A 21550-nucleotide genomic window follows, 5' to 3' on the forward strand; every position below is an offset into this window, starting at 1 on the left:
ACATAGGTATACACCCATGAAAGTATCACAACAGTCAGGATAATAAACAAATCCACCACCGCTAAAAGTTTCTGTGTCATCCTGTATAATTTCTCTCCCTTACCTCCTCCAACTCCATCCACAGGCCAACTCTGATCTGATTTTTATCACTATAGATAGATTAGCTTGCATTTTCTAGAGTTTTATTTATTGGACTCATATACTCTTTTTTGCCTGTCCTCTCTCATACTCGGCATAAGTATTTTGAGATTCATCCATCTCATGTATGTCAACAGCTCATTCCTTTTTATTGCTGAGGAGTATTGCATTGTATGGATATACTGCAGTTGGCATATCCATTCACCTGTTGGTAGATATTTGGGTTGTTTCCAGTTTGGGGCTATTACAAATAAAGTTTATATGAACACTGTGTACAAATCTCTTTATAGACATTATTTCCTTTTCTCTTGGGTAATACCTGGGAATGAAACAGATATACGGTAAGTGTAAGTAGAATTATTTTAGAAACTGCCAAAATGTTCATCAAAGTGGTTGCACCATTTTACCTTCCCACCAGCACTGTATGAGAGTTCCAGTTTCTCCACATCCTAGGCAACACTTGACATGGTCAGTCTTTTTCATTTTAGCCATTCTAATAGGTCTGTCACGGTATTTTACTGTGGTTTTAACCTGCGTTTCCCTAATGACTATTCATGTTGAGTACCTTTTCATGTGCTTTTTTTGCCATCCATATATCTTATCCTTTATCAAATATATGATTTACAAATAGTTTCTCCCAATCTGTGTATTGTATTTTGTATTTTGGGAGAAACTATTTACAAATAGTTTCTCCCAATCTGTGTATTGTATTTTTATTCTCTTAATGTTGTCTTTTGAAGACCAAAGCTTTTTAATTTTGGTGAACACTAATTCATCAATTTTTTAAAAAACTGATTGTATCATTTCTTTAATTCTCTAGTAATTGTCTATTCAACTCTTCTAGTCAGTGAATTCCTTGAGGGCAAAGGCCACCTTCTGCCATCTCTGGATTCCTAGCATCAAGACAAGGCCTAGCACTTATGAGACACTGAAATTATAGTTCTTATGGTTACATTATTATTCCTGGTTGTTATGGGAGAGCCCTTGAGCTTCCTGGCATCTGCTGTGTAATAATTATTCCTATTTACAGGAAAAGAGATTTTTAATCAATGTGATCATTTTTCTTAAGCAAGGAATGCCTATGAAGGCCTCTGTACCTTTCCCCATAAGATATCTGTGTATTTGAATAGAGAGAATGAGTAACAGGAAAATTCTCTCCTGAAGACCCTTCATTTGGGAATCACTTTTAATCAGGGAGAGTCCTTTCTTTCTAGAATAAGTAAAGAAAAATCTTATAAGAGTGTCTCCCCATGGGCAGAAATCAAAGGGAACTTCACCAGGAAAGCAGTTCAAGTAAATTTCACCATCAGCCCCAGGAGAGGTGTTTTAAGAAAGAGATAAAACATCTCCTCGATCTGTGAGAACCACTATTTAGAGATTCCCTCCAGCGGTCCCACTATAGGCTGCTGGCCCCCATCAAGGTTTTCCACATGGACAACACCAACAGTGATGCTGGCTCCTTCAGGCCGACAGCAATGAAGGGCCCATCTAAATATTGTTGGAATGTTAAATTCAATAGAAAACGAATAGACACTTGTCTTGTGGAGTCCTGAAACGGCCATCTTTCACAACAACAAGATTCTAAGGATGATTTCAGTTCTGGAAATATGGGAGATTAAAATAACAACCAATAACCACAACAAAACCACTTGCTTCAAAAACCAAGAATTGCTGATAAAATATAATTTTTAAAATATTTTTAAACTATATTGTTAGACTCCCAAGAAAAAAATAAGTGGAAATTTTCAGGTGCCAAAAAGGAGCATGAAACCAGAGTAGCAGCTTAGAAGCTAGTAATGCTGTAGGTAAATAATACAATGGCTTGAGTTTTAAAACTGTAAGAGATAAGATGCTGGACCCAGTGCAAGATTGGAGAGTTGGAATTGAGAACCCTCAAACTGGAACACTGGAAAAGTGATATCCTCTGAAAATATAGACTAGAGCAAAATCTATCAGCACAGATAAACAAGAAGTCTTGTCTGTCTTTGAATTCTAGATGAGAAAAAATGTCTCCTTGGGGAATTAGAAATCTTAGACAGAACTGGGGCTCAAATTTACCCACATTTTCTAGGAACTCCTCAGTTGAGAAATTAGCATAAAAATTGATCATATACCTGTGATAACTCTGAGGGTCATGAAAAGCAAGATCATTAACGCCACAAGGAATTCAGGGAAGAAAAATAGGCTAATCAATTAAAATTTTCAAAATCCACGGGGAGAAATCTACCATACGGAAAAGGCAGCACCTGCAATAAATACAAGACTAGACGCTCAAGAACTTGAAGTAATGGAATTAAAATCTGAAAAAGAATTTTTATAAAACCATGTAGTATTTTAAATAATTAAATATTATTTAATTAAATATCTAATTTTTAAAAAAGAAACCTTTAGAAAAGTTGAATAACAGGCAACCTGTAGAAGTTCTAAAGAGTGTGAATAGTAAGCGTGAGCTAATAAACATTTTTAGATCCAAATCTATACCTAATAATGGTAACCCTTCAAACTCCCAAAGTATTTCCAAACAAATTATTGTTTGGAAATAATTCATGGATCAATAAAAGTATTTTAATAAATATTAGAAAATATTTTGCACTGAAAGTAAATGAAAATACCATATATCGAGATGTGGGGATTGTAGCTATGTAGTACTTAAAGGATATTTTTTATAATGCATATAATAGGACTTAATAAAGACTTAGAATTAGTGAGCTAAGCATCCAACTCAAAAAGCTGGGAAAAGAGTAACAGTAAACTCCCATCAAAAACTGGATAATAAAGGAAATTCTAAAGATCAGTAGGGAAATTAATAAAAAAGAGAAACAATAGAAAAATCAATACAACTGAAAGTTCTCTCACTGTCGTGGCCTCTCCTGTTGCGGAGCACAGGCTCCGGACACGCAGGCCCAGCGGCCATGGCTCACGGGCCCAGCCGCTCCGCGGCATATGGGATCCTCCCGGACCGGGGCACGAACCCACGTCCCCTGCATCGGCAGGCGGACTCTCAACCACTGCGCCACCAGGGAAGCCCCAAACTGAAAGTTTTTATTTGAAAAATGACTAAGTAAAATAAACAAGCCTCTGACAAGACTGATTAAGAAAACAGTGACTGAGTTAAAAATTACACCCATACACACATGCTACCAATAAAAAAAAAAAAATAGGAAGCTAGCTACACATACAGTGGAGATTGTCAGAAATCACAAGAAAATACTACGAACAACAAAACTATGAACAACATTAGAATATTTAGATTCAAGATACAATATTTTAGAAAAATATAATTCACCAAAAACTGTTCAATAATATGTATAAAATTTGAATCGATCTATAATCAGTAAAAAAAATGAATCAATAGCTTAAAATTTATTCACACATAAGTGCACACGCACACAGGCACATACATACTTAAATATACCCACAAAAAAACCCAACCTCAAACGATTCCATGGGCAAGTTCTACCAAACACTGAAGGAACAGATATTTTCAATCTTATTCAAATTGTTTCACGAAACAGAAAAAGAGGAAATGCCCCCCACTCATTTTATGAGAGTGGCATATCCTTGATACCAAACGAGACAGGGCAGTGTGAGAATCGAAAACCATAGGTCAATCTCACCAACACGAGCACGCAGGACATTTTTATAAACGATTATCAGACTAAATTCAGTGACGTAACAAAAAAACCTTGATGGCAGGTTTCATCTCAGGAAGGTTTAATGTTAGGAAATCTATTTGTACAATCCACCCAATAAAAAGTAAATAAGAAAAAGAAGCACATGATAAAATTAAATTCCCATTCTGGGGGGAAAATTCTTAGTAGAAATAAAAGTGATTTCTTTTAGAAAAAGGAAAATCTATCAAAAACAAATCATCAACAAAGCAATAGTGAAAAATTAGAGCTTCCCCTTTAAAATGAGGAAAAATATAAAGATGTCAACTATTATTGCTTCTATGCAGACTTGTACTGTCAATGTTAATCAGTGCAGTAAGATAAGAAAATGAAGTTTTAAAGTGTAAGAATTCGAAAAAAGAAAATAGTCACAATTCCCAGATAATGTTGATCAACACAGAAAAAGTCAACAACATCTATAGACAAACTCACAGAACTAATAAGAACATGCAGTAAAGATGCTGGCACACAAACAAAATACAAAGTCAATAACGTTCTCACACACTTGCAACAAATAGAAGATGTGATTTTGAAAAAGTTGTATGTGACAACAGCAACAAAAGCTATGAAGAACATAGAAGTACATCTAACAAATGATGTGAAAACATTTATGAACAAAATATGTTTTAAAAATTTAAGAGTACATTTAGAGAAACTAAATAAATGGAGAGATACACCATTTTGTTATCTGGGACATGGATTTGACTGGGTATAACAGAGATTTTGAAATAATAGTGGTTTAAACTATTAGCCTCTTTCTCTTCCTCTCTGTAATAATTTGGAGGTAGGCATTCCAGAGCTGGTATGGAAACTGGGGCAACTAATGTTATTTGCCGTATTTATAGATAGTTGCAGAAATCAATTTTCCCACATTAACCTATAAATTCAAGTTCCATTATAAATCCCAATGAATTTTTATATAGGATAAGCTCATCATAACATTCATATAAAAGAGTGAAGGCCAGGAACAGCAACACAATTTTGAAGAAGTAAAAGGACGGTACCATTTACTGTATATCGAAACACATGATGAGACAAAGGATTTGAACAAACATTTCTCCAAAGAACGTATGCAAATGACCAAAAAGCACATGAAAGGAAGCTCAGCATCACTTGACATTAGGGAAATGCAAATCAAAACCACAATGAGATATGACTTTATACCTATGAGGATGACTATAATCAAAAACAGAGACAACAACAAGTGCTGATGAGGACGGAGAGAAATTGGAGCCCTCATATATTACTAGTGAGAATGTAAAATGGTGCAGCCACTTCGGTGGTTCCTCAAAATGCTAAACATAGAGTTGTCATTTGAGCCAGCAATACCACTGCTAGGTTTCTACCCAAGAGAAATGAAAACATGTCCCCACAAAAACGTGCACGTGAATGTTCAAAGCGGCATTATTTATCATAGCCAAAAAAAGTGGAAACAACCCAAATGTTCACCAGCTAAAGGATGGATAAACAAAATGTGACATATCCTTGCAATAGAATATTATTCAGCCACAGAAAGGATGAAGTACTGATACATGCAACAACATGGATGAAACTTGAAAAATGCTAAGTGAAAGAAGGCAAGGACAAAAGATCACATATTGTATGATTCCATTTACATGAAATGCACAGAATGGGCAAATCTATAGAGAGTGAAAGTAAATCAGTGGTTGCCAGGAGCTAGGGTTTAAAGGGAAGAGACTGCTAATGCGAATACAGTTTCTTTTTGGGGTGATAAATGTGTTCTGGAATTAGACAGTGATAGTAGTTGCACAACTTTGTGAATATACCAAATTTTATATTTAATAAGGCAAATTTTACGGTACATATATTATATCTCAATAAATATAATAACTTATGGGGTTATAGCAATTAAAACAATGTGGTTTTAGTATAGAAGTAGACATCTTGACCAATAGAACTGAATACAGAGCATAAAAGGGATCTACATACACACAAGCCAGGCATATGACACAGGTGACATTATATAGGGAAAGGATGAACTCTTGAAGAAATGATGAAAAAAATAAAATTAGGTTGCTCCTTCATACTTTCCCCAGAAGAAACCCTAAACAGATTAAAGATACAAATATGAAAAAGCAAAACTGTAAAACCTGTAAAATAAACATAGGAAAATATCTTTAATGAATTTGGGATAGGAAAGGATTTCACAAGTCACAAAAAAGAAAAAAACAAAGGAAAAAGACATATACAGTCAATTGCTTTGCTAAAACACAAAGCAATCATAATATGATCATTTATGAATACACACCCTGTAGTTAAAATAGAAAGACGTTCATGAGAATAACATACATCAAGTTCAAGCGAATAGTTACGTCTGGGGACAGAGGAAAAAAGGAGAAAAAGACAATACTGGTGGGCAACAGCTGTGTGGGTATTAACTTATCTTCCTCTTCTTTAAGAACTCTAAAGCAAAGATGGCAAAATAATAACCAGCATTTAAATTTTGTGATGGGCACATAAGGGAATATCATATTATTTCCTCTAGTCTTCTGTATTTTTTTGAAGTGTTTCACAAATAAGAAAAGTTTTATTACATATTAACATACCATCTTGCTTAGAAAGTTGAGGGATTCCCAGATGCATCCTCCTACCTTCCCAGGGTCAGCACTTCTGTGGCGAAAGCATAGAATGTTAATCACCTTCTCGAAGTTAGAGAGCAAACTTGTGACAGAAACTGCGCTGAAACCCAGCTACACTCCACCGCAGTTGCCTGCTCCTTCTGGAACAGCACGTGTCTGCCGTGCTGCACAAGCGTTCAAGTTCTTTCCACTCTAAAGTGTTATGTGGATCTACTACACCAACAAGAAATCAGGGGAGAAACTTAAATCACTGCCATTGCAAATCACTATTTGCTGCTAGTCCTGAGGACTTATTCCACCATAAAATCAGTGAGGGAAAGGAGAGTAAGGGAGTGAAAATAAGTACTTTTACTCCTCTGAAGTGCAGAGTATTACTCCTGTGCTGCATGGGGCCGTCCCTGCTTCCCTGCTCAGCTGCGTGATCACAGATACCCAGGCAAAGGCAACCACCAGCGGCTGCCAAGTCAGGACAGGGCAAAGGTGCACTTAGAGAAGCTCCCGCTAAACCGGGGACCTTCAGCAAGGAGCCTGCCAACAGCAAGGAGGGGCCACGCAGCCGCAAGGGAACTAGAGAAAGCCCACCTGCCCAACTCTTCCTCTTTAGCGACAGAACGTGAGGGGGGCAGCTCTGGGCACAGGTTAAGAGCATAGAGTGGTGCAAAGCTGAGTTCTGGGAGCACACACAACATGCCCAAGGCAATGATTCTTAACCCTAACCACACATTATAACAGCCAGGGAAGCAAAAAATAAAAAGTAAAATAAAAATTTAATTTAAATTAAAAAAAAACAGATGACCAAGTGCCGCTCCCAGCAATTCTGATGCAATTGCTTTGAAGCAGGCAATCGGTTTGAAGCAGGCCATTGGTATTATTTAATAGCCCACCAGGCAATTCTAACATGTAGCCTCTCTGCTAAGGACTAAAAGCAATAATTTGGGAGGACTTTTAAGAGAAATGGTTTCCTCAGGGCTGACCATAAATGTAGTGAAATCAGATAAGCCCAGGTTCTAAAGCCAGCTCTGCCACTTATCATATGACCTGGGGCAAGTTATGCAATTTGACCCAACCCCTATTTTTTCTCATTTGAACCTGGAGACAATAACACCTACTCCTCAGTGATAGCAGTAATTGAGACGATATACGCAAAAGAGCGCCTGCCACGTGGCTATCATTATCAACAGTCATCTGGACCCCAGGAATGGCTCATCTGTGGTCAAGTGCATCCTGTGGTGGTGACTGAGAGCCAGAGAGAAGCCAGAGCCTGGCATGTCTCAGCCACGCGTGCATTTGTGGAGGAAGGTGATGACTCACACACAGCACCTTACCTGGTTCTTTCCGGATCAAACATTGGGCTTTGGCTTGGATGGCAAATCCTTAAACAGTTAACTCTGTTATTCAAAGGGATGGAAAAGAGCTAGTGGTAGTGCTATAGACTGAATGTTTATGTCCCCCCAAAATGCATATGCTAAAAACGAATCCTCAATATGACGGTATTAGGAGGTGGGGCTCTTTGGGAGGTAACTGGATCACAAGGGGCATTAGTGCCCTTATAAAAGTGACCCCAGAGAGCTCTCTCACCCCTTCCTGCATGGAAGGACACAGCAAGAAGATGCCATCTGTGAACCAGGAAGAGGGTCCTCACCAGACACCACATCTGCTGGTGCCTTGACCTTGGACTTCCAGCCTCTAGAACTTTGAGAAATGAATTTCTGCTGTTTATAAGCCACCCAGTCTACAGTATTTTGTTACAGCAGCCCAAACGGACTAAGACAGGTAAGTAACCAAAAGATTCCCTATTGAGGATTTGAAATGTATCACAGGCTGTGGTAGGCAGAATAATGAGCCCCCAATGCTATCCACATCCTACTCCCCAGAATCTGTGAGTATGAAAGGTTACCTGGTGGAGAGGAATTAAGGTTGCAGATGGCATTAAGTCTGCGAACCAGCTGACCTTGACATGGGGGGATGATCCCGTATTTGGGGCGGGCCCAATGTCATCACAAGGGTCTCTGTAAGTGGAAGAGGGAGGCAGAAGAGAGAAAATCTGGGAGATGGTATCGTGAGAAGGGCTGGACCAACTGATGCTGGAAGAAGCTACTGGAAGAAGCAGCGGCCGCAAGTGAGCAACGTGGGTAGCCTCGAGAAGCTGCCAAGGTGAGGAAACATACTCTCCCCGGAGCCTCCAAAGGAAGACAGCCCTGCTGACACCTGGATTTGAGCCCATTGAGCCCTTTGACCTCCAAAATTGCCTGATAATAAATCTGTGTTGATTTAAGCCGCTGAGTTTATGGTAACTTTTTTTTTCCAGCCTCTGATTCCATTTCACTTTTTTTTTCTTCTTGTGTCTTTCCTTAACTGTATAGTCCATCACCCTGGCTCAGTGCATGTCACCAAAAACTCTCCTGGGATTCCACAGTCTCTGACAGTCCATTACAGCTTGGGGTGCCCATCTTAAGTCTGTGGTAACCACAGCAATGGAAAACTAATACGACAAATACTTGTATAACAAGAAGGTTTTCAAGTCCTCTCCTTGGGTGACCCTGGCTAAACTAGATGGCTGGGTGGTGACTCAAGGAAGCTGCAGACCAGGGAAAAAATGACCTTAACAACTGGTGCTTGAGAAGCAGATTCCAAGACCTGAGGTTTATTCACTCATTCACTTGAGAACAATAGCTGAGTGCCATCTTTGCACTGGACAGCGGGTACACCAGATGAATCTGCAAGGCATGGTCTCGGACTGCAGGGCCTCATCATCTAGACGCAGGAGGCAGTGACAGAAACAGGGAATTATGAGTGCTGTGATCTATGTCTACTGGCAGGAAATATTCCCCGTGAAGTGATGTTCCAGCTGAATTTGGGAAAACCGGCAGGTATTTGTGGAGCAAACTAAATTCCAGGAAAAGAAAGGTGTGAGCCAATGCAGGGCTCTTGCGAACACAATCCCCTATAAGCTGCCCCACGTGGCCCAAAAGCAATAGGTAAGACTTGCACTCTACATACCCTCTCCCCAGACCAGACGCCCCTCTGGGACATCCCCGGCTTGACCGGCTGCACAGTACGGAAGCCCTGGCTCACATCTCTCTCTCTCACACACCAGTACGTTACAAGTCTCTGACGCGTAGTAGGTGCTCAGTAAAAACTGTTGAGGGAAGGAATGGATGGAGAGAGGGAGGGAGGGAAAAACACCAAACTCCAGACCTTCCTCATCCCTCACCCTCACTTCTAAGCTTACTTCCAGGCCCACTACTCAACCTCACTCTGATGTTCACCCCAGGAGCCCCCCTCAGCCCCACTCCCACTTCAGAAGCCCCCGAGACACAGCCCTGCCCATCTCCTCCCTGATGGACCACATTCCTGCAGTCTCCTCCCACCGCTCCCTCTGGTCTACCACCTACTGCTGGCCATAACCCAGCACTGCTGAGAGAGAGAAACTAAGATGCTGGTGCCCTTCCAGAGCCGTTCCACTCTGGAAAGGAAAATACCTTTTCCTCTGGAAGAAGAGAGAGGGAGACCAGGTTCATACAGGTGTGTCTCTATTCTAATGCACTGGAGACTAACCCTCCTTCCAAACAGAAGGTCACACTTGTTCTCTAAAGAAAAGAGAGTATTTCTTCTTCTATGACAGTGATGCTTTTTTAATGGCCTCTGGCACCCACCTAGAAATCCCAGGTTTTTTAAATGATAACATTCTGTGACATGGACAATTGCCATCTCGTTGTTTTTATTTAAAATGTGACAATCTTTTAGGAAAAATGTCATTTCTTCATTGATCAGTATTACATAATCTAAGTGGTTTTTTTTTTGCGGTACGTGGGTCTCTCACTGTTGTGGCCTCTCCCGTTGCGGAGCACAGGCTCCGGACGCGCAGGCTCAGTGGCCATGGCTCACGGGCCCGGCCGCTCCGCAGCATGTGGGATCTTCCCGGACCGGGGCACGAACCCGTGTCCCCCGCATTGGTAGGCGGACTCTCAACAACTACGCCACCAGGGAAGCCCTAAGTTGTTTTCTTTTAAGCTTCAAACGGGTCCCTACTCTCCCACCCTCTTACTGCTCAGTAAGACTACTGTTCCTACATGCTCCTAGGTATAAAGTCTAGAGCTTGCCAGGATGCTTACCATAGGGATCACTAATTATAAATATCGGCTGACATTTGCTTCAAACTATATTCACGTTTATTTGCCGTTACAACTGGTCCCCCGATCTCTGAGCTTTTCATAAACAAGCAAACAAACAAACAAACGAAAAACCTCAAACTAACATGGCAGATATTTCGACCAGCCCAAAGCAGTGGAAACACAGCATTGAAGAGTAAAGAATTTCCAAACCAAGATTTAAAATCAAGAATGTATTCAACTTTATAGTCAACAGCATCTGTGGCACACTGCACGTCATGTATCACTGTCCAGTCTAGACCATTAGCAGGGGAATTTGCAGTGGCTTCAGATGGGCCTAAGGAAGACACCTCACCCGTTTCACAACCTTGCAGAGGCCCGCCTGGGCAGAAACCACACAGCCAAAGCCTGATGTAAAAAAGAAGTACTTTACACAAACCAAGATGGAAAAGATGAATCAATGCAGGGTTTTTTTCTTTATTTGTATGGTTGTTTGGGGACCTAATGAGAACAGTATCCACACTGTGTGTGTGGGAGGTGTGACCCACACAGCCAGCCCGCTGCCCCAGCACTTTGTGTACTGTACACACTCCAGGGCAGAACTTGATTTGTGGCTGTGAACATTGTTGCTCAACTAGTCGATAGTTGCCTTTCTCACTGCACCTCTGACCACGTGGCAAAAATCCTCATCTTGGATCATACAGGCCGCGTTGCCCAAGAACCTGATTGGCCTGCCCTCGAGAATGGTTTCTCACCTGTGCATAGCTCTGTCAAAATGCTCCAAGAGGCTTCAACCTTTTTGAATGTTCTATGTGGCTTTCAAGCTGTTCTCACCCATCCAGAGAAGTTGCTTGCACACTTCACCTACCTCTGTGTGCACAGCAGGCCTGGCGAGCTTCTCACCACCACTCTGAGCCTTCTGACACCCAGCTCCTGATCCCCTTTTCCAGACCAGTTGGTGGCCCTTACCTGCACTCCCCTCATGTCTTGTATCTACCTGTATTGTTAATATGCAACAGAATCACAAGAGGATAATATGTGAATATGTTAGGTTCAAGCTGCATCTCATTTATCTTTGTATCTCCAACGTGTAAAACCATGACTAGCATCTAAGAGGTTCTCAATAAATGTGTAGGTGAAGCAGACGTATGTCATTGCTAAAGCTCTCTCCCATCAAAGGAAAGTCCAGAAAGTAAAGTTAGTCCTGCAAGGGCCTAGCAAATCCCAGCTAGACTGCTGGCTGGGTGGGAAGACCTCCCTTCCCCCTTGAAGCCCACGGCTGCTATTCTCCACTCCTTGTGAGCCACTGGAGTTAATTATAACAGGTAGTGAGGGGCACCTGGCTCTATTTTAGCATCACTCTACCAGTCTGACTCTGATTTTCTCTTAATGTCGAAGACAAAGGACATTTGGTCTGATGGGAATAATCATCAAGTGGGGTGTTAAAGAGATTTGCTGTCCAGAGCCTAACTCTGCAACATATGAGGCTGTACAGGTCATATCTCCTCTCTGGTCCTCAGCTTATTCATCCTTAAAATGAGTTTGGATGCCACTTCACACCCACTATGATGCCATAATAAAAAGACAGACGATAACATGTGTTGGCGAGGATATGGAGAAATTAAAACCCTCGTACACTGCTGGTGGGAATGTCAAATGGTGCAGTGCTTTGGGAAAAAACCACTTTGGCGGTTCCTCAAAAAGTTGAACTGAGAGTCACCATAAGACTGAGCAATTTCACTCCCAGGTATAAACCCAAGGGAAATGAAAACATACTTTCAGACAAAAACTTGTACATGAATGTTCATAACAGCATTATTCGTAAGAGCCAAAAAGTGGAAACAACCAATGAATCAGCCAATGAATGGATAAACGAAATGTGGTATATCCATATGATGTAATATTGCCCAGCCGTAAAAAGCAACGAGATACTGATACATGCTATAACACGGATGAATCTTGAAGACATTATGGGAAGTGAAAGAAGGAATGGGGACTCTTTCATGGGTACCAGGTCTCCTTTGGGAGTGATGAAAATGCTTTGTAATTAGAGAGAGATGGTGGTTACACAATATTGTGGATATACTAAATGCACTAAATTATACTCTTTAAAATGGTTAATTTTAAGTCGTGTGAATGCACCTCAATTAAAAAAAAATTAGAGTTGAAGAAAGTGCTTTTTTTAACCCAGCCTAGATTATATTAATCTTTTACCAACAGAGTCATAAAGTATCATTTTTAATATATATTTTTTAATGGAAAGGGGGGCCCACAAAAGCCTTCTGCAGCCCTGCTGGGGGTGGAGGTTGACTGTCCCACTGGGAGTTAGTCCCTTGGGGCAGACCCATCAGCATCACAGGCTTTAGAAATGTGAGTTATTGAATCCAAAGTGTCCTTTTTTTTAACACCAGGCTGGGGTGGCATTTAGAAACGAAATCAGTAATAATGACTAATTTTTTATTCAGCCTCCTTTCTTTATTCATCTGGACACTGCTAGATATTCTGCCTACAAAGGAGGCCTCCCCATTTTACAGATGTGGGAAGCGAGGCTGCTTAGAGAAGCTAAGCGGTTTACCAAGGTCACACAGTGTGGAAGAGTAAGAGCCCAGGAATGACACCGGAGTTTGTGCATCTGGCTTCTCCCATCATACCACGTGACCTCCTGCAAAGGGATATTTGGTTCTTACACAAAAGCATCTCAGCTGTAGCAAACCCTGAAGGTTGTGCCTTCACCCAGAGCTCAGTTTCTGATAATAGTCACCGTGGGCTTTCTAAAGCGTGCAGGCACTTACGTGGGGGCAGGACCTGCCATGAGGCTCTGTAGGCAATCTTGTAGAGACAGTAGAGGCCATAAAAACTATCAGAGATGGACTTCCCTGGTGGCACAGTGGTTGGGAGTTCGCCTGCCAATGCAGGGGACATGGGTTCGTGCCCCGGTCTGGGAAGATCCCACATGCCGCGGAGCGGCTGGGCCCGTGAGCCATGGCCGCTGAGCCTGCGCGTCCGGAGCCCGTGCTCCACAACGGGAGAGGCCACAGCAGTGAGAGGCCCGCGTAGCGCAAAAAAAAAAACACCGTCGGAGAGGATAAACAAGAGCACAAACAGGATCAGAAAAATCTGTGGACTGTCACTGGGGGCATTTTCTTTCCTCAACCTGAAACCGCCACAGATCAATTTCACTTGTAGACTGACAGCTAATCACTTTCTGATCTCATTAGCAGTTCCAGGGCTTAAGTGTATTAGTGAGTCTGGGAGGGGAAAGTGGGTTTCGCTCCAAATAGCAGAGGGATGGGGGAAACAAGCCTCACACGCTTGACTTTCTAGAAAGGTTCATGCGAATCAGTTGAGTTCAAGATCTGCTTGCATAAAGGTCAGTAGCAGGTTTGTAAGCCCGACCTAGAGGGTGGCCCTTTGGGAAACAGGTTAAGAGGGGCAGGAGCGCTTTTAGACCGGATTATTTAACCAGGGAGCCTCCTTCCAGATCAGCACCTGGGGCGACTTGGATACAGGAAGGTGGCCTTTCAGAATCTATGCCCAATTACCCAGTTAAACAAACAGAGCCCCAGGCGTCTCTCTGGATACCACATTTTATCATCTTTTGGCCGGGGACAGTTTCCAAGAAAGCTGTCCTGTTGAAAAATTGCTGGGTGGTGAGAGAAATCAGCAAAAGGTGCATATTTGTAAACAGAACCTCTAATATTCATTATTTTTCCCAGAAGCGATAAGGCCAGCTCCACCGCCACCAGATAAGAATGGCTTTGAAGGCTGTGGCTGTCATTCCGATGACAAATGTATTTTTCTTTGCTGCCCAGAGCACACGTCTCTTGACACACTCGCAAGGGGGAGGATGTTAATTGCTAAGCCCCACTGGAAAAAGAGAAGAGTGCTAACAACGCACATATTTTAATGAGAGGGTCTGCACTGCCAGGAAGGGTTGATTTAAACCCTTTGCTCAACTGCCTGTTCTCCAAGGAGAGTTCTCTGTCTTGTGGAGAAAATGGGGAGCAGGGGGGCAATTAGAAAAGAGGTGGTGTGACTGCTGAGCTGCACAGAGCTGGTTAAGAGCTGTCCTTGAGAACTGCTACTTACTGGGGTGGGGGCAGCATGTTCTCAGGGGAAGCCGCTATTACAGGAATGAAGCTGGTGTGGGGAAGATGCAGCAAGCCTGGCAGACGTGGATGCAGCGGGGTCTACAGTGGACGCTCAGCTGCCTTGATCCCACCTCCCTCTTCTTCTAACCCAGATCCCTGCGGCCCACATTTCCCTTCCGCGTTCCATGCTGAGTGTCTCAGGTCAGGGAGTGTGAAAGCTGGGAGGGACCACAGAGATCAGTTGCAGTCGGGGATGGCAAATACTTGCCCCCTGCACCTCCTTCTTCGCCTCCTGTGCCCAGAGTAGACATCATTAATTGATCACAATGCTCGCTCTTTTTGAGTCTAAATGCAGCCTTAAAATTCTCTTTAGCTCACCATTCCAAAAAGCCACAACAGATTCAATAGACCAGATGAAACTTTGCCAATTTTAGTTTTGTCTAACCTCATCTCATTTTTTTTCTGTTTTAACACGTTTCTTGTTTATTTGGCTAAAGATTCTATACTATACTAATGTTCTTGATTTTCTTCTTTTTTTCTTCTGTCCCTGACTCCCTTGCCTTTAAAACAAATAACCGCTTTATTGAGATATAATCCATATGCCATAAAATAAACCATTTTAACATATACAATTCAGTGATTTTTAGTATATTCCCCAGGTTGTACAACCTTCACCACTATCTAATTTCAGGACATTTTTAATCACCCCAACAAGCCACCCCTAAATCTATCAGCAGTCACCCCTCACTCCCCGCTTCTCCCCAGACCCTGGCAACCTCTAATCTACTTTCTATCTCTTAGGATCTGCCTCCTCTGGACACTTCATATAAATGGAATCATGCAACATGTGACCCTTCGTGTCTTCAAGGTTCATTTTTTTTCCTCTGGTATCCATTTTATTATTATTATTATCATTATTACTTTTGGCTACGCAGCTTGTGGGATCTTAGTTCCCCAGCCAGGGATCAAACCCTGACCCTCAGCAGTGAAAGTGAGGAGTCTTAACCACTGGACCGCCAGGGAATTCCCTCCTTCTGATCTTGAAAGAAAGCAAAACCTTCTCGTGGCTCCTACAAGTGTCCTGGGCCCCAGGCACTGAGGCTGCGGGAGAAATGGGCCCCGCCTCCCAGGCCGTCTCCCACCCGCTGGAACACCATCAACCCTGTAGCCACCACACACCGCCTCTGCCGGTTTCTGACACACCTCCTTGGGAGGTACCCAAAGGGCCAGGGCCTGGGAGTGAACAAGGTGGGGGAGGGGTGCTGCCCTCCCCCCATGTCATGCCGTGCCTGCCCTGCTCCCCGCTGCCCTGCTCATGGCACTGACCCAGAAATTAGATCCAGCTCATCCTTGACTCAGCCCACCCTGTGAGGCCCAGAGCTTTGATCCTAGGCCAGGCTTGTCTGCCTGGTCTGTTTCTCACTTAAAACAGCTCCCTCCAGAGGGTTTCCTTATGCAGAGAGATTGTCCACCATCAGGGCTGAATCCCAGGGTGGGCCAGCTTACGAGTAAATGCTCTGCTGTTAGCAAATCTCTTTTGCTTCCCCTGTTACCAGCGGGCTGTTCTGGAGGCAGCTCAGAACCCTGCGTGGGCAGCGGGCACAGGACACAGGAAGCTCAAATTTGTGCCTTTGTCAATTTTCCTGGCCTCTCCTCCCCAGTCTGTTCCCAGAAAACTCCTTCTGCTCCCTGAGCCTGTCCAGCTGGATGGGTGGGAAAGGGAGACTGGCTGTCAGACCCTTTAAAGGGACTTCCAGAAATTGGGGTGGGGAGACGGAATTTTGAGGAGAGGACCACACAAAGGGGGCCTTGGGGAATTTACATCTTCTGCGTGTGATTAAGTGGCCGACAGGCTGAAGGGAGGGCTGAGAGCCAAAGGCCAAGCCAGGAGGCTGCAAAGCACAAGACAGTTCCAAGGCCTGTGAGCCAGCAGGAGGCAGCGCAGTGGGTGAGGGTCTAGGCGACCACCACTCCTGGGTCCTGCCCCTCTCCCTGATCCCTCTCCATCTCTGGATCCCTCAATCCTTCCAGAACTTCCACAAAGAGTCAAACTACCCACAAGCAGTTATCAGACCCCTTGTTCATTCACTCATTCATTCATTCATTCACCTACCTTTTCCCAAGATCAGGATGTGGCCAGCACTGTGCTAGATGCCAGAAACGCATGAGCCAGGTGTGGCCCTCAGGAACGTGTGGCCCAGGGGTCATCACAAAGAGGAAAACAGCTCAATAAAGGCGACCTGGTGACAGCACCAAGGAAAGAGTGTTAGTTCTTCCTGGGGGTGGGGCTGGGTATCAGGGAAGGCTTTAGGGAGTGTACTGGTTCGCTAGGGCTGCCATAACAAAATAGCACAGAATGTGGGGCTTAAACAACACAAATGTATTTCCTTGCCATTCTGGAGGCTAGAAGCCCAAGATCAAGGTGTCAGCAATGTCGGTTTCTCCTAAGGCTTCTCTCCCTGCCCTGCAAGTGGCCTTTCCTTGCGTGTACGCATCCCTGGTATCTCTACGTACACCTAAATTTTCTCTACTTACAAGGACACCGGTCAGATTGGGTTGGGGCCCACCCTAAGACCTCATTTTAAATTAATCACCTCTTTAAAGATCTTATCTCCAAATACAGTCATATTCTAAGGTACTGGTGTTTAGAGCTTCAACATAGGGACTTGGGGGAGACACAATTCAGCCCATAAGAGAGAGGCTGCCTTTGGCTGTGCCACAATAGCAGAGCCAAAACCAGCCAGGTGGGCAGAACAGGCAACTATTCGTGATGTCAAGCCCAGCAGAGCAAAGACCCAGAGATATGAAACACTTTTCTCCTTCAGGGGGTGGCAAAAATTCTCATAGGTGGAAACACAGGACAGAGGCCAGACGAAAATGCCGCAGCATTCAGGAGGGCTGCGTGTTTTCCTGGCAGTTGAGCACGGGAAGGTGGATGGTGGGTAAGTGTTCAGGTTCTGAAAGTCCTCATGTGTAGATGGACTGTTGTGCAGATTAAATAAAACAAAGTTTATTAGATACCCAGTGTTTATAACAAACACTTACTACTCTTACAAGTGGTGTTTTCCTTCTCCACCTTTGTAATTCTTTATGTCCTTCGGTGACCATACACTAGTTTTATAATGAAAACATAAGCTTAAAAAGGTAGTGAAGAGGCAGCAGACGCTGGGGAAGTCAGAAGCGTGAGAAAACCCATTCCGTGTCGCTGTCTAATCAAGCATTTACTGGGTTTAGTTCTCTGCTCGGCGCTGCGTGGAGGGGAAAAACAATCTAAGGCAGGATCCTGCTGCAGCCGAGTTGACAGCTCATTTGGGAATACTCCTCAGAAGATGAGCCCACCCCACAGGTTGCTGGCAGGGGCGCTGCCATTGTAATCACAGCCCTCACTCCTCAAACCCCCAGAAGGCGCAATACTCAGAACCGGTAGCTAAATCAAAGCACGAGGGACAGACATGACTTAAAAAGACCTCCCAGAAAGTGGCTGAAGGCCATAAGCTCTCTTGGAAAGGACTCTGAGCTCACCTTTAGGTTTCCTTGGAACTGTAACAGAAAGAAAGCTTGGAAGATCTGAGTGTGCCGGTCTCCGAGAGGGACGTGGATGGAGCCATGAGCCTGGAGCCAGAGGGACAAACCTGAGTTCTGGCTCTGCCTTTTCTGACTGGGCAATTTTGGTGGAATCACTGGTCAATGAATCTTTCCGAGTGGTTGGTTCCTTCATCTCCAAAATCAGGAGCAGATTACGACCCATTCCCATCTGCCTTAGGACTGAGTTGCCATAGGATCAAACGCGGTAATTAAGGAGAACATGCTCTGAAACCCCAAAGTTCTACACACCCTTAGCTGTCTTCCAGAAGGGTGAGGCCACTGGGCTTCCAGAGTGAAGGTCCAAGGATGTCTCTCTAGTCCCAGCCTGGGTGTACGTGGAAAGCATCTGGTTGCTGGTGGGAAGCATCCCGCCTGAGCTCTCGGCATGGGTCCTGCGTGTTGTCAATGCTCCTCAAGTAATCCCAGTGTACGGTCAGGGTTGAGAGGCACAGCATCCTTACCAAATTGGCTGACTAGGTTGCTTTACTCTTTTAGCAAAACAGACTTCTTCCACAGTTGCAGTGGTAGAGGAAAATCTCTCCTTCCAAAACCCGCGTCCTCAGCAGAGTCAAATCCTCCCACCTAATTACTAAGGGCTTTGGATCTCAAAATTTAGTGTGTACAAGAGACATCTGGGATGCTTGTTAAAGAGGAGGAGGCCAGGGAACCACACACACACCCCGCCCCGAGATTCTGATCCAGTCAGTCTGAGAAGGGACTCAGGAAATCTGCATTTAATCACATGTGGTCTAAAGAGAGTGCATTGGACTCAACAGAAAAAAAAAAACCCTTAAATCTTATTTTTGCTCTTCTACTAAAACAATGAGTAATCTTGGCCCTCTAACAGCAAGAATAACCACAATAGTTATTGTTTATTGAGCACATACCGTATTCCAGGACCTTAGGGACAGTGGAGTCTTCCTAAGAGCTTCCTAAGAGCTCTTCCTAAGAGCATGCGCACCCAGCATCCCTCCCTCTGTTGAGAGTGCCCTTCCCCCATGTCATGTGACTCAGGTAGAACTGCCAATCAAATGGCCCAGTACCACCCCCCTGGGGAGATGGAGTCAGAGGAGAACATGTGACTCAATCCCAGCCAATCAGGTTCCTCCTCCTGGGAACCTGACTTGAGCAAAGAGAGGTTAGGGCCAAGGGCCGGTGCCACCTGCTTTCCCCAGGCTGAAACCCTAGCCAGCGTTTCCCAAGACTTGGTGGTTTAGCTTTCTCCCGTTTCATGAGCTATCCAATAGCCTACCTGTAGATCTTTTTCTGGATTAAGTTAATCAGAGTGGGTTTCATTTATTACAACAAAAAGTTAATGAAACATTTATTTTACAGGTCAGAAGCTGAGGCTGAAAGGAAGTAAATGCCCCAAGGTCTCCACAACCAGGAGAGGGCAAAGCAGGATGCACAGCTGGGCATGTGTGGCTGCACATTACCTGTGCCTGACATTACACCATGCCCCTCATACCCTCCTGGGAGCTCAAAAAACTGAGGGGGGAGGAGAAAGTGCACTTCAAAAAAATACGTATTTATATGCTTTGAAAGGTATGAAGAGAAATTTAAAAGTTACCATTAACTCCCACACTCATCCCTCTGTAGGTTTAAAAGCTCCCAGTGAGAGACCTAGACTAATTGTTAATTTATCCATTTCTATTAAATGTCCCAAGGGGCAGACCAGCAAATCTCTTACTAAATTATATATTACATTACAACACAGAGCAGAGCAAAAAAGGGCATAGAAATGCAAACAGTGGTTGTAGTTGGGAAATTGCCAAAGAAAAGTATTTCAACGAGGTAAACAATTAGGAGCAGAATTCACCACCACTTTGGCTGAGCTTCTATTTTATTTGATTAAATTACTGATGTTTTAGATTCATGGACCCTAGATTAGGAACCTAAAATCGCACAACAGAGGCTAGACTTGTGGTCAAAAATTTGATCAAGTCATTGAATGCTTCCAAGCATTAAATCTTCCCACTCTTGCTCCTAGAACACATGGCTTCCTCTACTTCCTCTTTCTTCTTTCCAACCATATGCATGAGGCTATCAGGCAAAAAAAAAATCTATATTTGACTCCACAATATGACTTTTGTTCTGCTATTCAGCACAGTGCAAAGCCAAGACCAAGCAGGTATTTGTCACTAAACAGAAACTAATCTAGCAGAATTTACTTTAAAAACATTCATAGTCCCTGTTCACTGAGTTTTGACTATTTCAAACTGACCTCACTGGAGGATTCCAGGCAGCCTTCTCATGCCCTGTATCCCCTATGTGTCCTCCACACCTAATGCGCCTCACGATAAGCCCTCGGCCACGTTCCACCCACTGCTTCACTGCACTTCTAAACCAGTACCAGAGTTTGTTGGAGAACCACTAACTCCATTGCTGGGAATTTAATCTAAAAATATGACCACCAATGTTTAGTGATCAAATATTTAGCCCTAAATGCTATTCAGAATAACATTGCTTATAATAGGAAAAAAATGGAAACAATGGAAATGTCTCAAAATAAAAGATGAATTAAACATATTATGGCATGATCATTGTAAAAATCTGGTTAAAGAAGAGTTAAATGTTCATCAGAAAAATGTACATGAGCAGCCGCGTAGCACAGGGAGATCAGCTCAATGCTTTGTGACCCCCTAGAGGGGTGGGATAGGGAGGGCGGGAGGGAGACGCAAGAGGGAGGAGACATGGGGACATATGTATATGTATAGCTGATTCACTTTGTTATAAAGCAGAAACTAACACATCATTGTAAAGCAATTATACTCCAATAAAGATGTTAAAAACAAAAGAAAAATGTTCATGGAATATGTTCATGAGAGATTGTTAAAAAAATGTATGGAACAGTTATATCTGTTGTGATTCCAATTTTGTAAATATATATGAGATATTCTCCCCCCCGAAAAGATTGAAAGGATAGTCATCAAAATAGAAAGGACAGTTATCTCTGAGAACTACAATTATAAATTATTTTTATTTTATTTTCTGACTAGTCCATATCACTTAAATTTTAAGAAGAAGAAAGAATTCTTTTAAGGCAGACTATTGGGTTGGCCATAGAATGTCCAAGCTAGTTACATTTACTGTTCCCAGGCAGATCTCAGTTAGCTGTTAATATCCCTCAGGACTGAATTTTCCGATCCTTAACTGCACACTGTCTGAGGAGGCCATTAGGATGATTCCAGGTATTCTGTCATGTACAAAGCTGTGGAGAAAGAATCCACAGAGGAAATTCTGTAAACTGAAGGGATTAAAAAGTAAGAGGGAAGAAAAAATAAACAAATTGCCAAAGGTCTGAAATGTAACTGGTCAAATTTAACAGGTGATTTGTGAAACTTTGCCAGCTT

Source organism: Delphinapterus leucas, chromosome 8, assembly GCF_059928025.1.
Source record: "Delphinapterus leucas isolate spDelLeu-1000000601 "Yukka" chromosome 8, BTC_Dleu_Yukka2, whole genome shotgun sequence".
In the NCBI taxonomy this organism is placed as follows: domain Eukaryota; kingdom Metazoa; phylum Chordata; class Mammalia; order Artiodactyla; family Monodontidae; genus Delphinapterus; species Delphinapterus leucas.